The sequence below is a fragment of the Mustela nivalis genome (assembly GCF_964662115.1).
Source record: "Mustela nivalis genome assembly, chromosome: 1".
In the NCBI taxonomy this organism is placed as follows: domain Eukaryota; kingdom Metazoa; phylum Chordata; class Mammalia; order Carnivora; family Mustelidae; genus Mustela; species Mustela nivalis.
The window spans coordinates 88,600,584-88,622,480 of NC_139020.1; the positions used below are offsets into that span (position 1 = coordinate 88,600,584).

General features: G+C 34.2%; 1 long non-coding RNA gene across 1 annotated transcript in view; it reads right to left on the reverse strand.

The window, feature by feature from the left end:
- Nucleotides 1-21,897, reverse strand: part of LOC309871739 — a 173,611-nt gene that overhangs the window by 99,238 nt on the left and 52,476 nt on the right. The window lies entirely within an intron of this gene.

Below are 21,897 nucleotides of genomic sequence, written 5' to 3' on the forward strand. Positions count from 1 at the left end.
ATTAGAAGAACTAATTATTAAAAAATAGGTATGTTTGTTAGTTGCTTCTGAGTAAAACCTAATGAGAAATGATAGCAACCATACACACACATATTGAAAGTTCATAACATGCTTATAAATTTCAAAGTACTTTGTATTATTTTTTTGAATTCACTGTCTTATGTGACATGTCAGGAGGTGTGAGGAATTGGAATGCCTGAATGAGGAAAAGTAAGATAGTATTAAATGTCTGAAGTTATTAGCCTCACAATATACTCACAAAATTGTCAAAATAGCATCACCAAGTAAAGAAATTGTTGTGTATGAGGCTACTGTTTTGCCCGAAAACATATATAATAGATTAATACGTTGGACAATGACATCAGAAGAATGATAGAATAGGCAGCTCAATACTCTCATCTCCCATAAAAAGCATATATATATATATATATATATATATATATATATATGTATATATATGTTTTTAAATATATATATATGTTTTTAAATGGAGATGCTGTCAGAACCAACTTTGTGAGAGTTCTGGAAGATAGAGATTTACAGCAACCAAGCAAGCACAGAATCATGAAAAGTAGGAAAGCTCTGGGTACTTCCATTTGCACTTCCATTTTGTCCATCCCACTTCCAGTGTGCAGCAGCCTTGAACTGGCTATAGACTGTATTTCCAGTGTCCAACCCTGATTCCTGGTATTGGAGGAAACATAACCAGTCTTATTTAAAAATTACTGTATATAGACTAACTTGTCTAAGAACTACCCAAGGGACTAATGCAAGGTGCTCAGCTTTATTTTGCCTAACTTGTAACTCAATCCAGAAGTGAAAATCACTGCTTAAAAAATGCTGGCAGGCAAACTTAATGACTTATGTGATGTTTAGGATTAAGATATACACTAGATCAGCTAAACCTGGGAAGAAAAGTGAGGGGAGATTCTTGGAGAAATTAGGGCATTCAAAAACACCTGAGTATATAGGGAAATTTAGAAAACCTCATGAATGCCCAGGTCTATATGCATGCTCAGAAAAGACCAGGGAAGAGATAAGTTTTTACCTTGGCCTTCACTTTATGCTCAGTGCAAGCCTGGCTAAGTGGTGAAGAAATATGCTAGAATAAAGGTAATCTGTACAGTCTGAGAAAAGATGGGAGCTTGTTTTTTGTTGTTTTATTGGTAGTTTTGTTTCTTTCTTTTTTTTTTTTTTTTTTTTTTACTTTTTGTATTTTTGTTACTGCCCCCCCCCCCCGGTCAAGCTCTTTCTTATCAAGGGCATACCTGAGAAAGTACTACCTAAGTATGACTAAGAAATTGAGGCTTCACTGACCTCACATGACAAAGAATACTGTCTTTGCAAAAACAGTTTGGAAAAGTCACTAAACAAATGGATGACTATAGTCTTCCAATATTCCAAACAAGCCAAATCATGAGAAAGGGCGAACTTGATATTCAGTGTTACCAAACTTATGTTTAAATGCCCAGTTTTCAACAACAACAACAAAAATTCATAGGACTTACAAAGAATTAGAGTGTATCTCCTATTTACAGGGACAAAATAAATTGGCAGAAACCATCAATGAAGAAGCATAGACATCAAAACTGCTAGGGGTAACACAACAACAGCAGCTTTAAAACAACTGTCTTAATTATATTCAAAGGACTAAGGACAAACCAGGACAAGAAACAAACAAACAAACAAAGGATAATAATTTCTTAAAAATGAGAATATTAATAAAGGCATAGACAACACTGCAAAAAGAAACCGAACATAAATTCTGAAGGTGAAGAATAAAATAACTGAATTGAAAAAAAAAAAAAAAAATCAGTAGATTTGATTTGAGCAGGCTGAAGAAAGAATTAGTAAACCTGAAGATAGGACAATTGGATTTTCTGAATCTGAGAAGCAGAAAGAAAAAAAGAATGAAGAAAAGTAAACAGAATCTAAGGGACCCATGAGACACCAATAAGCAGACCAACATATATATTATGAAAGCTCAAGAAGGAAAACAAAGAAGAATTATAGCCCACATTTGATGAAGGACATAAATCTACAAATCAATAAACTCCAAATAGGATAAAGTCAAAGAGACCTTTACCTAGACAAATTATAATCAAAGTATCAAAAGACATTATAAATAGAGGATAGCGAAAGAAGCAGGAAAGAAGCAACTCATAATGTACAATGAAATTAACAGCCAATTTTTCATTCAGAAACCATGGAGTGCAAATGGCTGTGGTGTGACATATTTAAAGTACTGAAATAATATAAAAACAAACAAACAATTTTAAATCTGGAAAAACCATCTTTTATAAACTAGGGAGAAATTATTGACATTCCCAGATGAACAGAAGCCAAAGTAGTTTAGTACCACTAGACAAGAACTCTGAAAGTAATCCTTCTAGTTTAAATGAAAGAACACTAGACAGTAACTGCTATATGAAGAAATAAAGATCTTTGGTATTAGTAAATACATGGTCAAATGTAAAAGCCAATACTGTTATAATTTTTGCTTATAACTGAACTTTATATCCTAGATGATTTAAAAAGCAAACACATAAAATATAATTAAAAGTTTATGCTATTTGGGTACAAAATATTTTTAAAAAAAGGTATACTTTTTGACAATAAGATGAAGATGTAAGCTGTAGAGGAACAGAGTTTTTATGTGATTATAATTAACTTTGTGTAAATAAAATTAGACTGTTATAAATTTAGGATGTTCAGGGCACCTGGGTGGCTCAGTGGGTTAAAGCCTCTGCCTTCAGCTTAGGTCTTGATCCCAGGGTCCTAGGGTCGAGCCCCACATTGGGCTCTCTGCTCAGCGAGAGCCTGCTTCCCCTTCTCTCTCTGCCTGCCTCTCTGCCTACTTGTGATCTCTGTCTGTCAAATAAATAGATAAAATCTTAAATAAATAAATAAATTTAGGATGTTAACTGTAATATGCATGATAATGACAAAGAAAATAATTAAAGAACATAGACAAAAGGAAGCAAGATGGGATTCGAAATGATTCACTATAAAAATCAACTAAACACAAAGAAGACAGTAATGGAGGGAATGAGGGATATAAGTTTAAAGGCATACAGAAATAAATACTAAAATGGAAGACATAAGTTCTTTCTCATCAGCAATTACTTTAATTGTAATTATTTTAATTGCTTTAAATGTAATTACTTTAAATGCAAGTGGTTTAACTCTCCAAAGGAAAGGCAAAGCTTTTCAGAATGGATTAAAAAACAAAAGAGAGAGAACTATATGCTCTCTACAAGAGACTCAGGTTAGATCAGACACAAGTAGTTTGAAAGTGAATGAATGAATAACAAAACATATTCCATTCAAATAGGAACCGAGAGATAGTTACAATGCTATATACTAATAGTCAAAATAAACTAAATAAAAAACTCTTATAAGAGTGTGGTGTGTGTGTGTGTGTGTGTGTGTGTGTGTGTGTGTGTGTGTGTGTATGAAAGAGAGAAAGAAAGAGAGATCCTTTTTCAATTGAGAAAGGCAGGAAAAATTTCAGACCCTGCAGGTCTAGTGCACTGAGGACCTCAGTGCTTAGGTGGCTATTGCCTAATGACTAACATCTTTTATTATTACCTGGCCTTACCAATATGTTAACTTGCTTCAATGTCAGCAAGGGAGAGACTATGATATCAATACAAAGTCTTAATCTTGTATAATAATCATGCAAATGACATCCCATACCTTTTGTTGTATTCTATTGGTTAGAAGCATCTTGTTAGGCCAGTCTCCATTCAAGGAAAGGCAATTTCACAGGGTGTGAATACCTTAAAGCTGAGATCACTCGGGGCTATCTTAGAGGCTGCTTGCCAAAAGTCCGTGAAATTTAACACATACTAGATTTGTGTAACAACTACAACAAATGATACAGAAGAGTTCCATCATTTACTCTTCACCCCAAATTCCCTCATATTCTCCTTTATAATCAGAGCCATTATCATACTTAACCTTTTTTAACTACTGATCTCTTATCCATCACTCGAGTTTTGTTTTTTAAAAATGTCAAAACATGGGTTGCCTGGGTAGTTTAGTTGGTAAAGCATCTGCTTTCAGCTCAGGTCATGATCCTGGAGTCCTGCAATCAAGCCCTGCGTTGGGCTTCCTGCTCAGTGGGGAGTCTTCTTCTCCCTCTTCCTTTGCCCATCCCCCTGCTCTGCTCTCTCTCTCTCTCTCACTTCCTCTTTCTCAAATAAAAAAATAAAATCTTTTTTAAAAATGTCAAAACACGTATGGAATCAAATGGTATATAACTTATTGAGACTAGCTTCTTTCATTCACATGCCTTTGAAATTCATCCAAAGTATTGGTTGTATAGTTTGTTACTTTTAATTTCTTTGTAGTATTCTATTGTGTGGATGTGACACCATTTGTTAATCCATTCATCCATTGAAAGGTATTTGGATAGCTTCCAGTTTTTGGTATTGTGTATAGAAATGAACACTTGTGTAAAGATTTTATGTAAATATAAATTCTCATTTCTCCTGGGTAAATACTCAAGATTAAGATGATATGTCAAATGCTAAGTGTGTGATTAACTTTGTAAATCATGTCAAATTATTTTCTAGCATGGCTATATCCTTTTGCATTCTTACCACCAAGGTATAAGAGTTTCAATTTTTCTGTATCTTCACCAGCAACTGGTATTATGATTTTGTTATTGTTGTGTTTTGTTTGTTTGTTTCTTCAAATTTCGACATTTTAATCTATGTGTAGTGGTATCTCACTGTGGTTTTCATTTGTATATTTGAATAGCTAGTGATTCTAAACATACTTTTGTGAACTCATTTGATGTCTTTCATTCCACATTTGATATCTTTCATTCCTTTTGTGAACCCATTTGATATCTTTCATTCCTATTTTTAGTTTTTTTACCCATTTTTTATTGGGTTGCCTATTTTCTTAATGCTGAGTTTTGGGATTCCTTACATATTTTTTGTTTGTTTTTAAAGATTTTATTTATTTATTTGAGCCAAATACAAAAAAAGAGAGCATGAGCAGGGAAGAAACAGAGGGAGAGGGAGAAGCAGACTCCCCACTGAGCCAGGAGCTTGATGTGGGGCACCATCCCATGACCTGAACTGAAGGCAGATGCTTAACCATGTGGGCCACCCAGGTACTCCTACATGTTGTTGATATCAGTTCTTTTAAAGATGTGACTTGAAAATATTTTCCCTCAGTCTGCAGCTTGTTTTTTTAACAATTTTAACAATTTTACAGCAATTTTTTTAACTTAGATAAAGTTTATGCATTTTTATTTTAAAATTGGTTGTCATTTATAACCTTTGCCTAACCCATATCATAAAGATTTCCTCCTACATTGTCTCCTAAAAGTTTTGTAAATGTTTTTGTTTTCTTTCACAATTATGCCAGGATGCATTTTTATTTAATTTGTCTGTATGAGATATCACAGATGAAGATTCACTTTTAAAAAGTTTTTTTATATGATAATAACCAATTGTTCTTACACTACTTGTTCAAAAGATTATTCTTTCTTAAATTTATTTTGCAATTTTTTAAAGGATTTTGTTTATTTATTTTTAGAGAGAGAGAGAGTGAGAAGTAGGGAGGGAGAGAGAAGCTCAAACAGATGCCATGCAGACATGAGGCCTGACATGTGTCTACATTCTGTAACACCCCCACCTCACCTCATGCTGAGATCATGACCTATGCCAAAACCAAGAGTCAGACACTCACCCAACTGAGCCAACCAGGAACCCCAATTTGCACTTATTTAAAATCAAGTGGCCTTATTTGTCTGGGTCTGTTTGTGGACCCTCTATTTTTTTTTTTAAGATTTTATTTAATTGTTTGACACAGAGAGAGAGATCACAAGTAGGCAGAGAGACAGGCCAAAGTGGGGGCAGTCAGACTCCCTGTCGAGCAGAGAGCCTGGTGTGGGACTCCATCCTGGAACCCTGGGATTATGACCTGAGCTGAAGGCAGAGGCTTAACCCAGTGAGCCACCCAGGCACCCTAGACCCTCTATTCTCTTCCATTGTTCTATTGGTCTTTCCCTTTGCCAATACTTGTTTAGTTTGCTAGCTTTAAAGTAAGCCTTCACAAATTCTTTCAATTTTTGTTTGTCCTAGAAGCTTTATATCTCTCCTTCTATTTTAAATGATAGCCTAGCTGGATATAGTATTCTTGGCTGCATGTTTTTCTTGTTTAGTGCTCTGAATATATCATGCCAGTTCTTTCTGGCCTGCCAGGTCTCTGTGGGTAAGTCTGCTGCCAATCTAATATTTTTACCATTGTATGTTACAAACTTCTTGTCCTGGGCTGCTTTCAGGATTTTCTTTGTCACTAAGACTTGTAAACTTTATTACTAGATGACGGGGTGTGGACCTATTCTTATTGATTTTGAGGTGGGGGTTCTCTGCACCTCCTGGATTTTGATGCTTGTTCCCTTTGCCATATTAAGGAAATTCTCTACAATAATTCACTCCAATATATCTTCTGCTTCCTTCTCTCTTTCTTCTTCTTCTGGAATACCAATTATTCTAAAGCTGTTTCATCTTATGGTGTTATTTATCTCTCGAATTCTCCCCTCGTGGTTCAGTAGTTGTTTGTCTCTCTTTTGCTCAGCTTCTTTATTCTCTGTCATTTGGTCTTCTATATCACTAATTCTTTCTTCTGCCTCATTTATCCTAGCAGTGAGAGCCTCCATTTTTTATTGCACCTCATTAATAGCTTTTTTGATTTCAACTTGGTTAGATTTTAATTCTTTTATTTCTCCAGAAAGGGCTTTTATATCTCTCGAGAGGGTTTCTCTAATATCCTCCATGCCTTTTTCGAGCCTGGATAGCACCTTGAGAATTGTCATTCTGAATGCTAGATCTGACATATTACCCATGTCCATATTGATTAGGTCCCTAGCATTTGGTACTGCCTCTTGTTCTTTTTTTTGTGGTGAGTTTTTCTGTCTTGTCATTTTATTCAGATAAGAATATATGAAGGAGCAAATAAAATACTAAAAGGGTGGGAAAGACCCCAGGAAAATGTGCCTTAACCAAATCAGAAGAGATCCCAATTCATGGGGGGGAAAAAGGGGGTAAAAGAAGTTCAGAAAAAAAAATTAAGAGAAAGAAAAAAGAAGATATATATATTAGACTGGTGAATAGAACAGAGCCACCCACTTAATTTTGGGAGTATTTTGATCTCTTTGAAGAAACTACCTCCCCCAGAGCACCTGGGTGGCTCAGTGGGTTAAGCTGTTGCCTTTGGCTCAGGTCATGATCTCAGGGTCCTGGGATCGAGTCCTGCGTCAGGCTCTCTGCTCAGCAGGGAGCCTGCCTCCTCTTTCTCTCTCTGCCTGCCTCTCTGCCTACTTGTGATCTCTCTCTCTCAAATAAATAAATTAAATCTTAAAAAAAACTACCTCCCCAAATTTTAAAGAAATAAAGAAAAAAATGTGTATATATATATATATATATATATATTGTGTATATATATATATACACAAAATAAGGGTAAACATGATTAAGGGATGGAATATGACTATAAAGGTGAAAATTTCAAAAAAAATTCTAAAAAAGGAGTCGATAAGTTGTTTGGGAAAAGAAAGAAAAAGAAAGTGGAAAGAAGTTGCTCAAGCTGGAGACTAGAACAAAGCCCTGTGCTAGATTTAGGGTATATTTTGATGTATTAGAAGTAGTATCCCAATTTTTTTAGAAGAAAAAACACTATGTGTATGCAAAAAATAAAGTTTGACACAATGAAGGATAAAATGTGCCTATAATAATGAAGGTTCAAAAAGATTTATTTTATGGAAGGTATTATTAAGATAAACTAGTTAAAAAAACGTTAAAAGAAGAAAGAGTAAAAGTTTAAAAAATTAGAATAAGAAAAAAAAATAAAATTAAAAAATTAATTAACTTTGCAAAAATAAAGAATCATGGGGAGAAAGCCATGAATTCTATGCTTTGCTTTCTCCTCCTCTGGAATTCTGCTGTTCTCCTTGATAAGTGAACTTGGTCTTGGCTGGACTTCTGGTTGATCTTCTGGGGGAGGGGCCTATTGTAGTGATTCTCAAGTGTCTTTACCTGAAGTAGAATTGCACCCCACTTGCCAGGGGCTGAGCTAAGTAATCTGCTCAGGTCCACTTTCAGGAGCTTTTGTTCCCTGAACACTTTCAGTAGAGTTCCGGAGGATGGGAATGAAAATGGCAGCCTCTCAATCTCCGGCCCAGAGGAGCCAAGAGCTTGTGGCCCCATCCTTAGCTCCCCTTCAAAGAAAAGCGCTCAATCACTCCAGTCTCCCTGGCCTCCAGCCACACTCTGAACTCCAGTGTCGGCCCCGCAGGACCTGAGACCATGCTGTCCCACTGGGGCTTCACCCCAGCTTGGCCTCTGGAGCAATGTCGCTCAGTGGAGCAGACTTTTAAAAGTTCTGATTTTGTGCTCCATTGCTCCACCACTTGCCAGGAGCTGGCCCCTCACCCTGTGGTCTATCTTCCCATCGCTTTGGTCCTACAGGTCCTACCCCTCACCCTGTGGTCTATCTTCCCTATGCTTTGGTCCTACCTTCCAGAAAGTGGTTGATTTTCTGTTTCTAAAATTGCTGCTCTTCTTCTCTTCGATTTCCTATTGGATTTGTAGGTGTTCAGAATGGTTTGTTAAACTATCTGATCTCCTTCTACCAGATATCATCTCAGTCTGCTACTCTTTTGCCATCTTTCAACATGTCTAAAGTAAGTCTTAAAATCAGGGTATGTGTGTACTAGTTTCCTATGCTGCTGTGATAAATTACCACAAATTTAGTGGTAATGAAGTTAATATCTTACAGTTCTGGAATTCAGAAGGCTGAAATCATTTTTACTGTCTTAAAACCAGGGTTTTGGTAAGATCATGTTCCTTCTGGAGGTTCCTGGGGTTCTGTTTCCTTGTTTTTTTTTAGCTTCTAGGGGCTGCCTACATTTCACAACTCGTGGACCTCCTTCAACAAAGGTGCCACACTGACATCTACTTCTATAGACACAACCTTCTCTGACTCTGACTCTCCTATCTTACAATGATCCCTGGGACTATTCAGGTAATCTGAAATAATCTTCCTATCTCAAAATCCTTAATTTAGTCACATCAGCAAAATCTCTTGATATGTAAAATAAAATATTAATAAGTTTAGGGGATCAGAATATGGATATATTAGAAGGCTATTTTCCTTATACTACATGGACAGAGAGCCTCCTATATATGATGTCAATTTTTTCTAATTTTTAATGTTTATTTTATGAGCCATGATATGGATCACACTGAATATTAATAGCCCATCTTTAATATTGTATGTATACTTGATATTATAATTATTTTTAAAAATACCTTTAAAATACCTTACTGTCTTCAGTAAGGGTCACAGATTATATGATCTAATTCTCTAAATTTTTTAAATAAAATAAATAGATGAAATAAGTGCGGTGAACTAAGAGAACACTTATTGTGATGAGCACTAACTAATGTACAGAATTGCTGAATCATTATATTGTACACCATAAACTAATATAACATTGTATGTTAATATATGTTCTATATATTATTATATATAATATATTAATATGCAATACAGTATATATTACATATGCTATATATTATTATATATTATAATTGAATTTTAAAAATCAACATAATTCTTATTGTTTTAGTTTATTTTCCAGAAAGCTTTTAGACTGTTCCCCTCACACCCCTAGGGATACATGTCCTTTCTTGCCTCATTAATGCTGGACTTGGTTACATGTCTTGCTTTGACCTCATGATGAGTGGGTATACTTCCCCACTGTTTGATTCTCTGGTTTGACCATGTGTCTTGCTCTGGCTAACTAATGTTAATAGATGCCATATGAACACAGATTTGAACTATGCTCATTCATTTGAGCTATATGTTTTATGCACCTATATTTGAACAAAAAGAACATGTTTCAGATTGTCTCTGGCCCACAGAGGATAGGAGACTGTTGCAGCAGATCTGATTGCAACTTTCAGATGTAGACAATTCTACTCTAAGTGATCTAAAACCTTGACTATCAAATCAGTTGACAAAAAAAACAAGAAATAAATGTAGATAGTTGTATGTGACTGAATTTGTCGCTGATTTCTGATGTAGCACTATTGGATAAATAACTAATATGGTGAATAAGTGGAACTTTCTTTAATAAGTGTATTTGAGATTATTCAAAAAGATTTTCAGTTCATATATGAAATGGAGTTAAGTCCTATGCTAAGATAAAATGTAAATAGATTTATGGCGCATACAATGCTTTATAGGTCATTTCAAAATCCTGTGTCATAACACTTACCTGTATAAAGAGTCTTTTTCTTTTTTTTAAGATTTTATTTATTTATTTATTTAATAATTTGACAGGGAGGCAGGGAGATAGTGTACGTGCACAGAAGTCAGGCGGGGGGGTGACAGGCACAGGGAGAAGCAGACTCCCTGCTGAGCAAAAGGCCCAACAGGAGACTCAGGACTGGATCCCAGGAGCCTAGGATCATGACCTGAGCCAAGACTTTATGCATCCTTGTTCCCCAGTCATTGAATATAAAAAGCGTTCAAAACCATCCTGACAAACAAAAACTCTTCTACAAATTTTTTTTCTAAAAATTTTATTCATTTATTTGACAGACGGAGATCACAAGTAGGCAGAGGGGCAGGCAGAGAGAGAGAGAGAAGGGGAAGCAGGCTCCCCGCTGAGCAGAGAGCCTGATGCGGGGCTCAATCCCAGGACCCTGGGATCATGACATGAGCTGAAGGCAGAGTCTTTAACCCACTGATCCACCCAGGTGCCCCACTTCTACAAATTTTTAAGGTGTCTTCCTAGTGGACAATATAAACCACACATGAAAATCACAGGTTTAAATGTATGGTGAATCCAAGAACTCAGTAACTTGAAGTACATCTGAGTATATCTATATCAAGAAATATTTGTAAATGTATAGAAAAGAGTATTTCTGTGATATAATAAAGGGGGGAACTCAAGTTTCAAAATATATGCAAATAGAGTAAAAGTGTCCCCATATTAGACTAACAACACAGAATGTCCTCTGAACATCAAGTATAGTCCTGAATATTGCAAATATAAAAAGAGAATGCATCAATGAATTTAAAACTTAAATAACAGAAAGATGGCTATGGAAAACAGGAATTAACTGGCAATGATCTGAGTTAGCAGTCCAACTACATAAACCCAGAAAACCTTCCTATTACCTTAATACATATCTCAAAGGGAAAGCTTCATAAAGAAGCTACTAAGTGTTCCCTGACACACATTTCAATTCCAGATACGTATTGATAATTATATCATAAATCCAAATAACTATCTTAGCAAATGTTCTGGTGTTAATTAAAGTGCACTTAATGGATATATCCCAACCCTCAGTAGTGTTGACAGAGCCACTTTCCCATGCAGTTAGAACAAATTGGGTAATAGAATTTTGCTGTAGTCTGTGACATCAGACACATATAAGGTAGGGAAAGTAGGGCACTTCAGGAAATAAAAATGGAAGAGGAAGAAAACAATGAAAATACTTAATTCAGGTTAATTGTTTAGACTGCTGAAATGATTCCTGGTTGAATAGACAATTCTTCTTATGGATCATTATTCTAAGCATTGAGAGGTCCCATTTAAATTTGATTTATTCCAGGCAAGAGAGCCAAGATAATACCCTGTAGGATAGGGTAGAGGGTGACAGATAATTTTAAACATATTTATTAATAGTATTTTCTTTAATCTTAAAGTCTTTTTCTTTTTAAATTAATATCTTTACAATTAGATTGCATCTTACGAATTATGGCTTCTTAGGTAAAATACTGTAGTACATCAGTCTTTTCTAATTTAAATAGTCTACTTTAGGCACTCTTTTAGATAAAAATCCATTCTTCTGGGATATTCTCTCATCCTCAAAAGGACATTTGGCTGACTCAGGGCATGCATGAAACTGCAGCAGAATGTGAAGGGATACTTGGAACCCACACACAAAGCATCAATTGCTTTTTTCTTTGCCCTTTGGCTTCCACATTAGTGCTTTCTCAGGTTCCTATATAGTTTGTTGGTATCGCTTACTGAAATCTCAAGCACTGAACACACATTGTGTTAATTTGGCTTATTTAGGCCTCAATGTCTGTCCTTCCATAATGTGTCTGTTTGTACTCCTTTGGTCTTGACTCATAGTACCGCAGACAGGTTGTCTGTCAGCCAGTCTGTCTTTGTCATGGGGCAACTCAGCCCCCACAAAGCCTCTCTACTCTCTTTCCTTTCCCTTGGATAGAGACTCTCCCTCATGGTGCTGGATCTCAGCTTCATTATCTTTCATTCCATGGAGGCTGGGCAATATATGCATTACTTCCATGCTACAGTGAGAACTGTAATAACTGGGAGGCCTAGTAAATGCCTTTTTCCTGCTGATCAACTATATTGTTGACAGTATAGCTCTTTGTTTCATCCATGCTGCATTGATATGGGTCCACTCTGTAACCCTGGGAGGAGACGGCCATATACACTGAGAACTGGTACCAAACCCTGTCCCCAGTGTTTTTTGTTTGTTTTGTTTTTGTTTATTTGTTTGTTTGTTTTTACTTCTTCCATCAATATATTTGGATATACTATTCTGGTTCCAGGAAACAAAGCAGCAAAAGGAACTTTAGTGAAAAAAAAAAATCTTCTAATCATTAGAGAATCAACCAGAGAGATCTGAAGATGACTTTTATCTCTATTTTATAGATGAATGCAACCACTATCACATAAAATTAAATAAGTTAATTAATATTTTTATTCTAAGTCTTTTCTCATTAAGAAAGTTTTGGATAATTTTCTTTCCCATAAAGTAAAACATTCTACTCAAACATAGTCAAAGAACTAATTTCTTGGGTCCTATAATTATAGTTTTGCTTAAAAAGATGCAATATTCTATATAGTCAGTATCTGTCAGTCTCTTGTGGGGTTTACTAGTATGAATCCACATTCTCCAAGACTTTCTGAGAATCTAACAAGAAATAATTTATGAAATTATAAGTCTGGGATCAAAATTGAGACTATAATGAATTCAAGGAGGTAATATGATTCTTTGAGGATATAGCTGAGTAGATTTCCAGATTTGTACAAGTAACATTTCCCTATCGGCCTGCAAAATTTAGTTAGTCTTTTGCACCCAAATTCTCAAAAATATTTTTTATCTCTACCACATTATAGCTTGCCTCAAATCTCCCATCTAAAATGTTCCTAAATAGATTTAAGCAAATAAGAGTTTATGTTAAGGATCAAAAGCCCTTTAATATGTTGGACCAATTGTTAAAAAAAAAAAAAAAGCAAAAAAGTGCCCAAATCATACTGTTGTCTACAGCAATTAATATTTTTATACCTTAAAAGTATTAATAATGATTTTTAAAAGTGGGTTATTGTAAGATGGTTTATAAGTTACTGTAAAATAGTTTATATTATAAAATTCAACCACAAGAGACATCAACATAAACCAAATACTGTGAGCCAAATATTGGCTTGATAGTCTGAGATTTAACTAAATTTAAGTATTTTATCCAGTGACCTATAGGAACTTCAAAGTCACGCCACAGTTTTTGAAATTTTCAAGAAAAATCATGATTATTCTTACTTGACCATCCAAGATTTCAATCCTTGGTCCTAATGGAATGTTATTATGACATGAAATTTATCTTACCCTGCTATTTTCTCATTACTCTGCACCTACTCAGATCTCTTTGGTCACTATTGGGTGATCATGGTAGTGGGGGACTTATGAGGTATTCGTAGTGAACAGGATTTACTATAACACTGTGTTAACAGACAATATATATTGAAGAAAAAGAAACTAATAAAAATATAATATTATCTATCAATGCTTGTAAAAATTCTTTAATCACCTCGCTCCTTCACTGATTGGAATTTATCAGTCATTGCTATAGACTGAATATGTCTCCCCCCTGTTCATTTGTTTAGGCCTCAACCCCCATTGAGATGGTGTTTGGAAATAGTGCCTTTGACAGGTAATTAGGGTTAGATTAGGTCATGAGGGTGGGATCTTCATGATGGAATTAAAGTCTTATAAAAAGTGAGGCAGGAGATGTCTTTTTGTCTCTCTGTCTCTGTCCCCTTCCTTCCCTTTCGAACATCATGAGTGGTACAGCAAGAATGTAACCATTTACAAACCAAGAAGAGGGCTCATTTCAGAAACCGAATCTGTCAGCACCTTAATCCTGGAATTTCCTGCTTCTAGAACTGTGAGAAATAAATGTTTTGTTTGTTTGTTTGTTTGTTTAAAGCAGCCAGTATATGGCTTTTTATTATAGTAGTTTGAACTAAAACAATCATCTTTCTCGACATGTTCCAATATCCTGGGATAGTACATAGACTTTGCTCTCTTCCACACCTTATGCTTTCTGCTCTTGGACAATTTCCAAATCATTTTCATTACTAATCCTAAGTAAGATATAGTTTACTTTTGACAGTCCCTAAGGCTTAACATTAAACTCATAAAAAACATTTTTACCATAACTGTCTGGAAATAAAACGTTTTGAATCATATGCTAATAATGTAATCATAAAAAATGATCAATGGCTATTGTATTTATTTCTAAATTTATTTTGATGTTACTGATCTTTGGCCAATTTAGTGGTACTGCATGACATAACTGATTTATCCCAGAACTGTGGCACAAAATAAAGAAATAAAAACTAGCAAAAAAGTAGGACAATTAATCCTATAGTTAATTAATTTAAATATCTTGGAAACAGTGATTATTTTCTAATTTATATTTTGACAGTTGCTTTTTTCTATTCACATAGATCAGTTGAAAGGCAGAATTACAGATGGATAATAGAAATTATTAATTTATCAATTGGACTAACTTAATAATCATGCATTAAATGTGAATGTAAGTAGCTTCATTCTTCCATCCAAGTACTAACCAGGCCCGACCCTGCTTAGCTTCCGAGATCAGACGAGATCGGGCGCGTTCAGGGTGGTATGGCCGTAGACAGGTAGCTTCATTCTTAAGGAAGAAAAAAATGTAGTCTAAAGTCACAAGTACAAAAAACAGAATTAAATAAATAATGTGAATTATTTTTGTATGTATTTCCTTTTTAAATCCAACATTTTTTTCTGAATCTAATCTTCTATTTTTTCATCTAAGAGCATTTTTTCTTAAGGTGAAAAGAAATATAAAAATAACAGGGAATAAGCTACCCAATATGTATTTGTATACCATGTATCAAGTCATATATGCCACTATACAGGTTTGTATACATATCCTTCAAATAAAATTGTTTAAGTACCTTCAAAAAATTGCATTTAGGGTATTTACAAAACGAAGATCCTCTCCCCAAATGTATCATTCTCTTTGATCAGTGGATTAAACACCCTGATCTGGTTGAACGGTGGCCTGTTGCATCTCTTCACCCATATCTACACTGACAAGAATAGGTGCATCTCCTTAAAAAGGAAAAAAATATATAGAGATATCCTTTGAATAAAACGAATCAAGTGGCTATACTTATCTTCCAGGAACTTAGTGCTATGCCTTCAAAAATACGTTTATTATTAAATTTCAAGAAACACTTCTTACTTCAAAGATACAAGGTCTATAAGCCATTGTCAAAAATGTATTCCCTTTCTAACATTTATGTACATATCCCCTATTTGTAATACCATAAATCTGTCATTGAATGTTTTAAACGTTTGACCAATGAAAGACGGTTTCCTGAGGAAGTGTCACAAAAATTGGCTATTGTTGCTTTTTTTTCTCTTTCAGTTCATCGTCTAAAAATTCTTCTTTATGAATGTATCGCTGGCAGTTGTGTTAGTTCTGATTGTAAGACTAGTCTAAGACTAGCAGAAATAGCTGTAAAAGAATTGCCTTTCTTTTGGGAAATATTTTTTAAGTTTAACTGAATAGCTGCAAGCTCTTTAATTGCTTTAAATATATTGTCAGAAAGAACAGGGCTTTGGAAATTTCAATTGCAGGAAAGCTATTAATTTCTTAATAATATTAATCAGTTTGCTTAAAAGAAGTAGCACTACCTTCTAAGGAAGAAAATGAAATGACCCTGAAAAGTGTTTAGCTGTGGTGGGATAGTGGACAGGTAGTATCAGGTGTCCTGCAACTGCTCACCTCTTTGGGAAACGATTTAGATTTACAGGATACAAGTGACACGTAGGTATCTGTAGGAGGGAGGTGCAGGAACAGTGCCTCTTCCAACTCTTCTATTTTAGCCAGAATAGAAGATGAAGAAGTAAAGAAGCTCAGCTTTCTCAGAAGCTGTGTCTATACAGTGAAATGAAACAAAAAAGTATTTTTGCAAACTCACTTTAAGTAAATTCCCCACTAGGATTAATCTTATCCTTAAAGTTTTTTTTTTTTTTTTTTTTCCATTTCTTTTTTGAATGACTTAGGCCTTTTAGGTCACAAACTACTATCAGTAGACTCAATCAGATCTTTCTTTATTTTAAATGTTTTATGATAATTTGATTCAGGTTAAGGTGCTGTTAAGGTGCTTCCATCTGAATGAAGCTTTGTTTCATCATAATTTTTAAAAATTCTGTGGTTTATTCAGAATTAGCATTTTGAATTTCCATGTCAAGGGGGGGTGGGGGGAGCAAGGGCAGAGTCTACCCATTCTTCCTCTGGTAGTTTTAAGGTTGCCCTTGGCCATTTTACAAACCAGCACAGAAGTGATTTGTTTTCTTCCTTGCCTCTTGTCCTTCCTTCTTTTAACCATTTTCTTGCCCTAATTTTCTTTCTATCCCTCTAAATAAAAATTTAGAACAGGTTATAGGGAAGGGGATCAGGTTATAAAACCAAAAAATTATAAAACTGGAAATGACATCAGAAATCTCAATTTTCAGAGCACAGCTTTCCGTAACATCAGGAAGCTATTTTCATCTTAAATATGATGAAATTTTGTTTTATCTTCTACAGTGAATTTTATCTGATAAAGTTCCGTTCATGTCAGTTCTTTTGCCTGAATTTTGGAGTAATACAATTGATTATGAATTGGGAAACAATAAGATGTAAAATACCACAAAATTAAGAAAAAAAATTAGAAACAATCAATGCTCTTAAGTAAAAAGTTTCAATATCATTTTGAGTTATAATGTAGATGTATGACTACCAAGGACCTCATTCCCCCCACCCCTGAGTATTTAAAATCCATTTTTAAAGTCCAAGCAGTCTGATTATGAATTAATAAATAAATAAATCATGAACATTATTATAGCACTGCTTTTTCTAAGTCTTACTTCATAAAGCATCTACCATATAAATATTATTAAAAGAGTATATGCAAGTTTTATTTGCTTTTGTATATTTCTCTCTTTTTTTAAAGATTTATTTACTTACTTTAGAGAGAGAGAGCATGCATGGTGGTGAGTGGAGATGGGTAGAGAGGAAGTGGACTTCTCACAGGAGCCCATGGGGAGCCCAACAAGGGGCTCTATCTCCTGACTGGGAGATCATGACTTGGGCAGAAACCAAGAGCCCACCACCCAACCATCTGAGCCATCGAGGCACGCCTGCTTTTGCATATTTTCAAACTGATTTAAATTATCAATCCAAAATCACACTGCAAATTTTCACTCTTAATATCTACCTTTTTTCTTTGACATAGAGTTTGGATTTTCTGTGAGTACAAATAAAGCTTCTGTTAACTTCTACATGCTTTTATAGTTCAGATTACTAATACAAAAAATAATGGATTTCATTTTTTGTTGATAAGTAAATTGTCAACTGCAGCAGTTAAAATAAATCATGTATCCATTATATATAGCATGAAGTAAAAATAATTGTAATTTTTTCATAGTGAAATATATATAACTATGACTGTCTTTTAACATTATTCCAGACTTCTTAGAATGCATACTAAATTCAATGTTATTTATTAGTTAAATGTATTTGCCTATCATTTAGCTCTTTTCTTCTCACAACTAAAATGTACTTTGCATCCAAGGAGCTGATTATCAAGCAAATCAAATACTACATATAAGATTCAATAACAAAGATAATATTCTTTATATAGAAATGATATTTTCTACATTAAATTTCTAAGTAAAAAGTTTAATATTTAAACTGACAAAGATTAAAATGCATTATTTTTGTGAATTATTTATATACGAATTTCTGGGCCATTTTTTATTTGTCAATTAATGATCAAGGTAGCATCTACACAGGCACCTGGCTGGCTCAGTTGGTAGAGCATGTGACTCTTAATCTCAGGGTCATGAATTGGAGCTCCATGCTGGGCGTGGAGATTACTTAAAAAATAAATAAATAAAAATAAATGGGTAAAATGGCAAAGGTTATATGTACTTTGCTCCAATAAAAACAATTAAAAAATATAGCAACTATCCAAGTATAGTTATTTTTGCTCTCGAAAATATCTATCCTTTCTCCATATACCAATCCTCAGACATTTTTTTTCTCCTTTTTCAAACAATCTCTCTTCAGTTCTTTTAACCCACGTATGTGATGTTTTTGGTTTTATTCTTCTTCCTTTAATTCTCATGGTTGCTCCCCTACTCGTGGCATCTCTCATCTGGCTTATTGCAGTAGCTGCACTGCCTCTGTTGGGAGGCAATTCTCCATAAGTCCCTCACATTCCTGTCCATCTTGTGAGCAGACACACTGACTAACTTGTTCCAGATCATCTTTTCAAGGATATTTGTATAGCCTTGGAATATATAGTATGCCCTTCCAGATTAAAGAGCAGGTTTGCTTATGGTGCATCATGATAAAGATAATGTCTCCTTGGGGAAAAAGTCAAGGACACTTATTGGTCTTTATGTAGGATTGCTCAATGAAGTTCTCTCATCTTCCTTTTTCTAGAGAGAAGTAAACTCCCTTTTTTCTATGTTGTCCTAATGTTTAATTTAAAACACTCTCAGGGAAATTCTAACTTGAGTTATATCTCATTGTAAATACACCTGCTGCCTTTGCATATTTTAAAGTCTTTACATTTAGAACTTTACAGATGTTTGAACTAAATCTAGATAACCCATCCTTCAGAACTTCAGAGTTTTAAATGGTCTTAGGTGTCAATGGGTTGAAGTGATGAAAGGGTCTTTCATTGAAACTATTGTTCTCCCATCACATCTATGATCATTTACCTTACCAAGTTCAAGCAATTCAAAGGTATTTTACCAAGCGATAATTATTCTATCACATAGATAAAAAAGATTAATAAGAAACAAGTACTCCATCTTTTCTGTCCTTAAAAAGGAAAGCAAAATACCTAGAGAGTTGGGGGTAGAGTTGAAATGACCAATGAGATTCCAGGGCTGTTCACAGATACTGCTCAAATCCCATCCTCTTGGAATTTTTGTTTTTGTTTCTATTTAGTGATGAAGAGACCAGATTTGGAATAGATGTCCCCCCCCCCAACCCTTTTCCATTTCCTCCCCTAAATTTGTTTGCTGCTGCTTCTTTTTGATAAAAAAGAAACTCAGGACCTCAATATGTAATGTTAATAAAGAAACCTATTTATTTTGGATAAAGTGGAAACAAATGCTCAGAGCCCCTGACCTTTCTCTCTTTCCTTTTTTTCCCCCCTCTACTCTTTTACCTACTCCTTCGGTATCTCCGTGAAATCTTGGTCTTTGGTGAAAATGACTTGAAATTCTAATCTGTGAGTTCTTTTTAACTTTTAAAGACTTATACAAATATCAAAAGAAAGTCTTTTGGCTTCTCAATAAAATTCTTTTTCATTTTTAATGTTCTTTGTTTTCTAATAGAAGTATGAAATTTCTTCTAAGTTTGTAAAACTTTTCTTAAAGTTTTGCATTAGTTATCCAAATTGCCATAGCAAAAATATCTGAAGCTATCTGCTAGTATTTGGAACGTGTATAAGAATGTCTATGGACATGTGTGTACATATACACATCTGTGTGCATCCATTACACATATTTATATAGGTGATTATATATTACCTACTGTACAATTTATAATGTGCATTCTATATATATAAAATACCTAGCCCCTTGTGTTTAGTTACACATCAGGTGACTTAGAAATAAGTTATTTTTCTCAAATCTCTAACATACTAGTGTAGAAACAGTTATTTTAAGAATTTAGAAAGCAACTTGCCACATGGTGACAAATTTAAAATGATTTCATTCTGAAACTGCCATTTGAACATAGTTTCTATAGTGTGAAAAAAATACAATGTTGCAAGATTTTAAGTGTTTTGGCCTTTTCCAAATCTTAAAAATAGCCTTTAGATTTCCTTTTGACTTTTAAGAACTTATCAAGATGATCTTCTCCCTGAAAATTTTGTCTACTAAAAGGTCAAGAAAACTATGGAGATCACTTAAGAAGTTGTATAGATTAGATACTTAAGTTTAAGTGCTGTTATTAAGAACACGATCTAACTAAGATGATGTATATTCCTCAATTTATAGAAAATGTGGCTTTTTCAAAGTTTTTTGAATATTCTCTGTGTTTTTGCAAAAATAATAAAATCGTCATAAAAATTGGGGTGGAAAGTTGAAACCAAGTCACTTCTTTATTAACTGTTAGTGTTTTAAATTCATATATTGTTCAAAGTGTAAGAGTTTAAATCTAATTATCAAATCTTTAAAATTGTCATCCATTAATAATTTTGAACACACTAAAAAGCTTTAGACTGTGATCTATCTGATTCTCATCATACAGTGCATAAGTGCATATGTTTCAAAATCAATCAGTTTCATGGAAACTGAATCTATACTTCTCCTCTGTCCTTCTTTTCAGCACATTAAAAACAGGTTCAGCTATTCATGTAAATTTCTAAGACATTTCAAAATCTGCACTTTTAGTTTCTTTATTTAATAAACTATAGACAGAGGAACTAGACTGTTTTTCTCTTAGGGGTCCCATCCACTTTCTGTTTTGTCTTCTTCTTCTTTATTCTATGGAATTGTATAAACTTTAACTTTGTTAGTCTAATATATATTAATCACTTCTTCACCATAGCTTAAGCATTACTTTTTCCAAAAGGGCATTTATGACCCCCAAATAATGCTTATTTATACACTCCAATATCATACTATATTCTTCCCTCTTGGTATATACCACACTTTCACTTAATTGCAAAATGGCCATTTTTCATGCCACATTTTAAATTTTTTGAATCTATAGACTGTTTCTCCCGCACTGTACCATCAGGGCCTAGAATTCAAAGCCTAGAATATAGTAGGTGCTTACAATGTTCATTGATTAAGTATATCACCTATGCTTTTCTTTGTTAGTCAAGACATGAATCTTCCAAGTCCCCTAGGCTTTCCTCCTTGTGTAGCTCCCTAAACACATTTGCTTTATTTTTCCCCTTCTGTCCTTTATGCTCCCATAATCTCTTTTTCCGAGTTCTCAGGTTCTATGTGGACTACTACATGATGGCACGATGGAATTTATCAATACTCTCCCTGTCTTGGTCCATCTTTCCTTCTCCTTCTATATTTTCTGTCCAGTTGACACATTCCTGAATTTGCTATAATCACTATCTGTAGAGGCCAAATTCTCACCAGTACAACTATCTGTATAAGCATCCTAATGTATGTCTTGCAAGGGATTCAAACTATAAAAGGTCAAAACTGATTTTATGATATCTCTCTCAGGTCTATTCATGTTCTATAGGTTACTAAATGATAGTTGTTTCATTTAATTTCATGACCTAGAAAAATAATCCCAGGTGTTTTGTAGAAGTACAGTCCTTTTGATTTTATTCTTTAATGCCTTTTGACTCTATCCATTTTTTTTTTCCATTCCTACTGACTTCAAACTAGAATGGGCCATCATACCATCTTTATAACTATTTTTTACCCTATCCATCACTAATGTAAACAGTGGGTCTGGAAAAATGGATCTTTGTATAAAATTTTAAGAGAAATGATTTATTAATAGTTTAAAATAAAA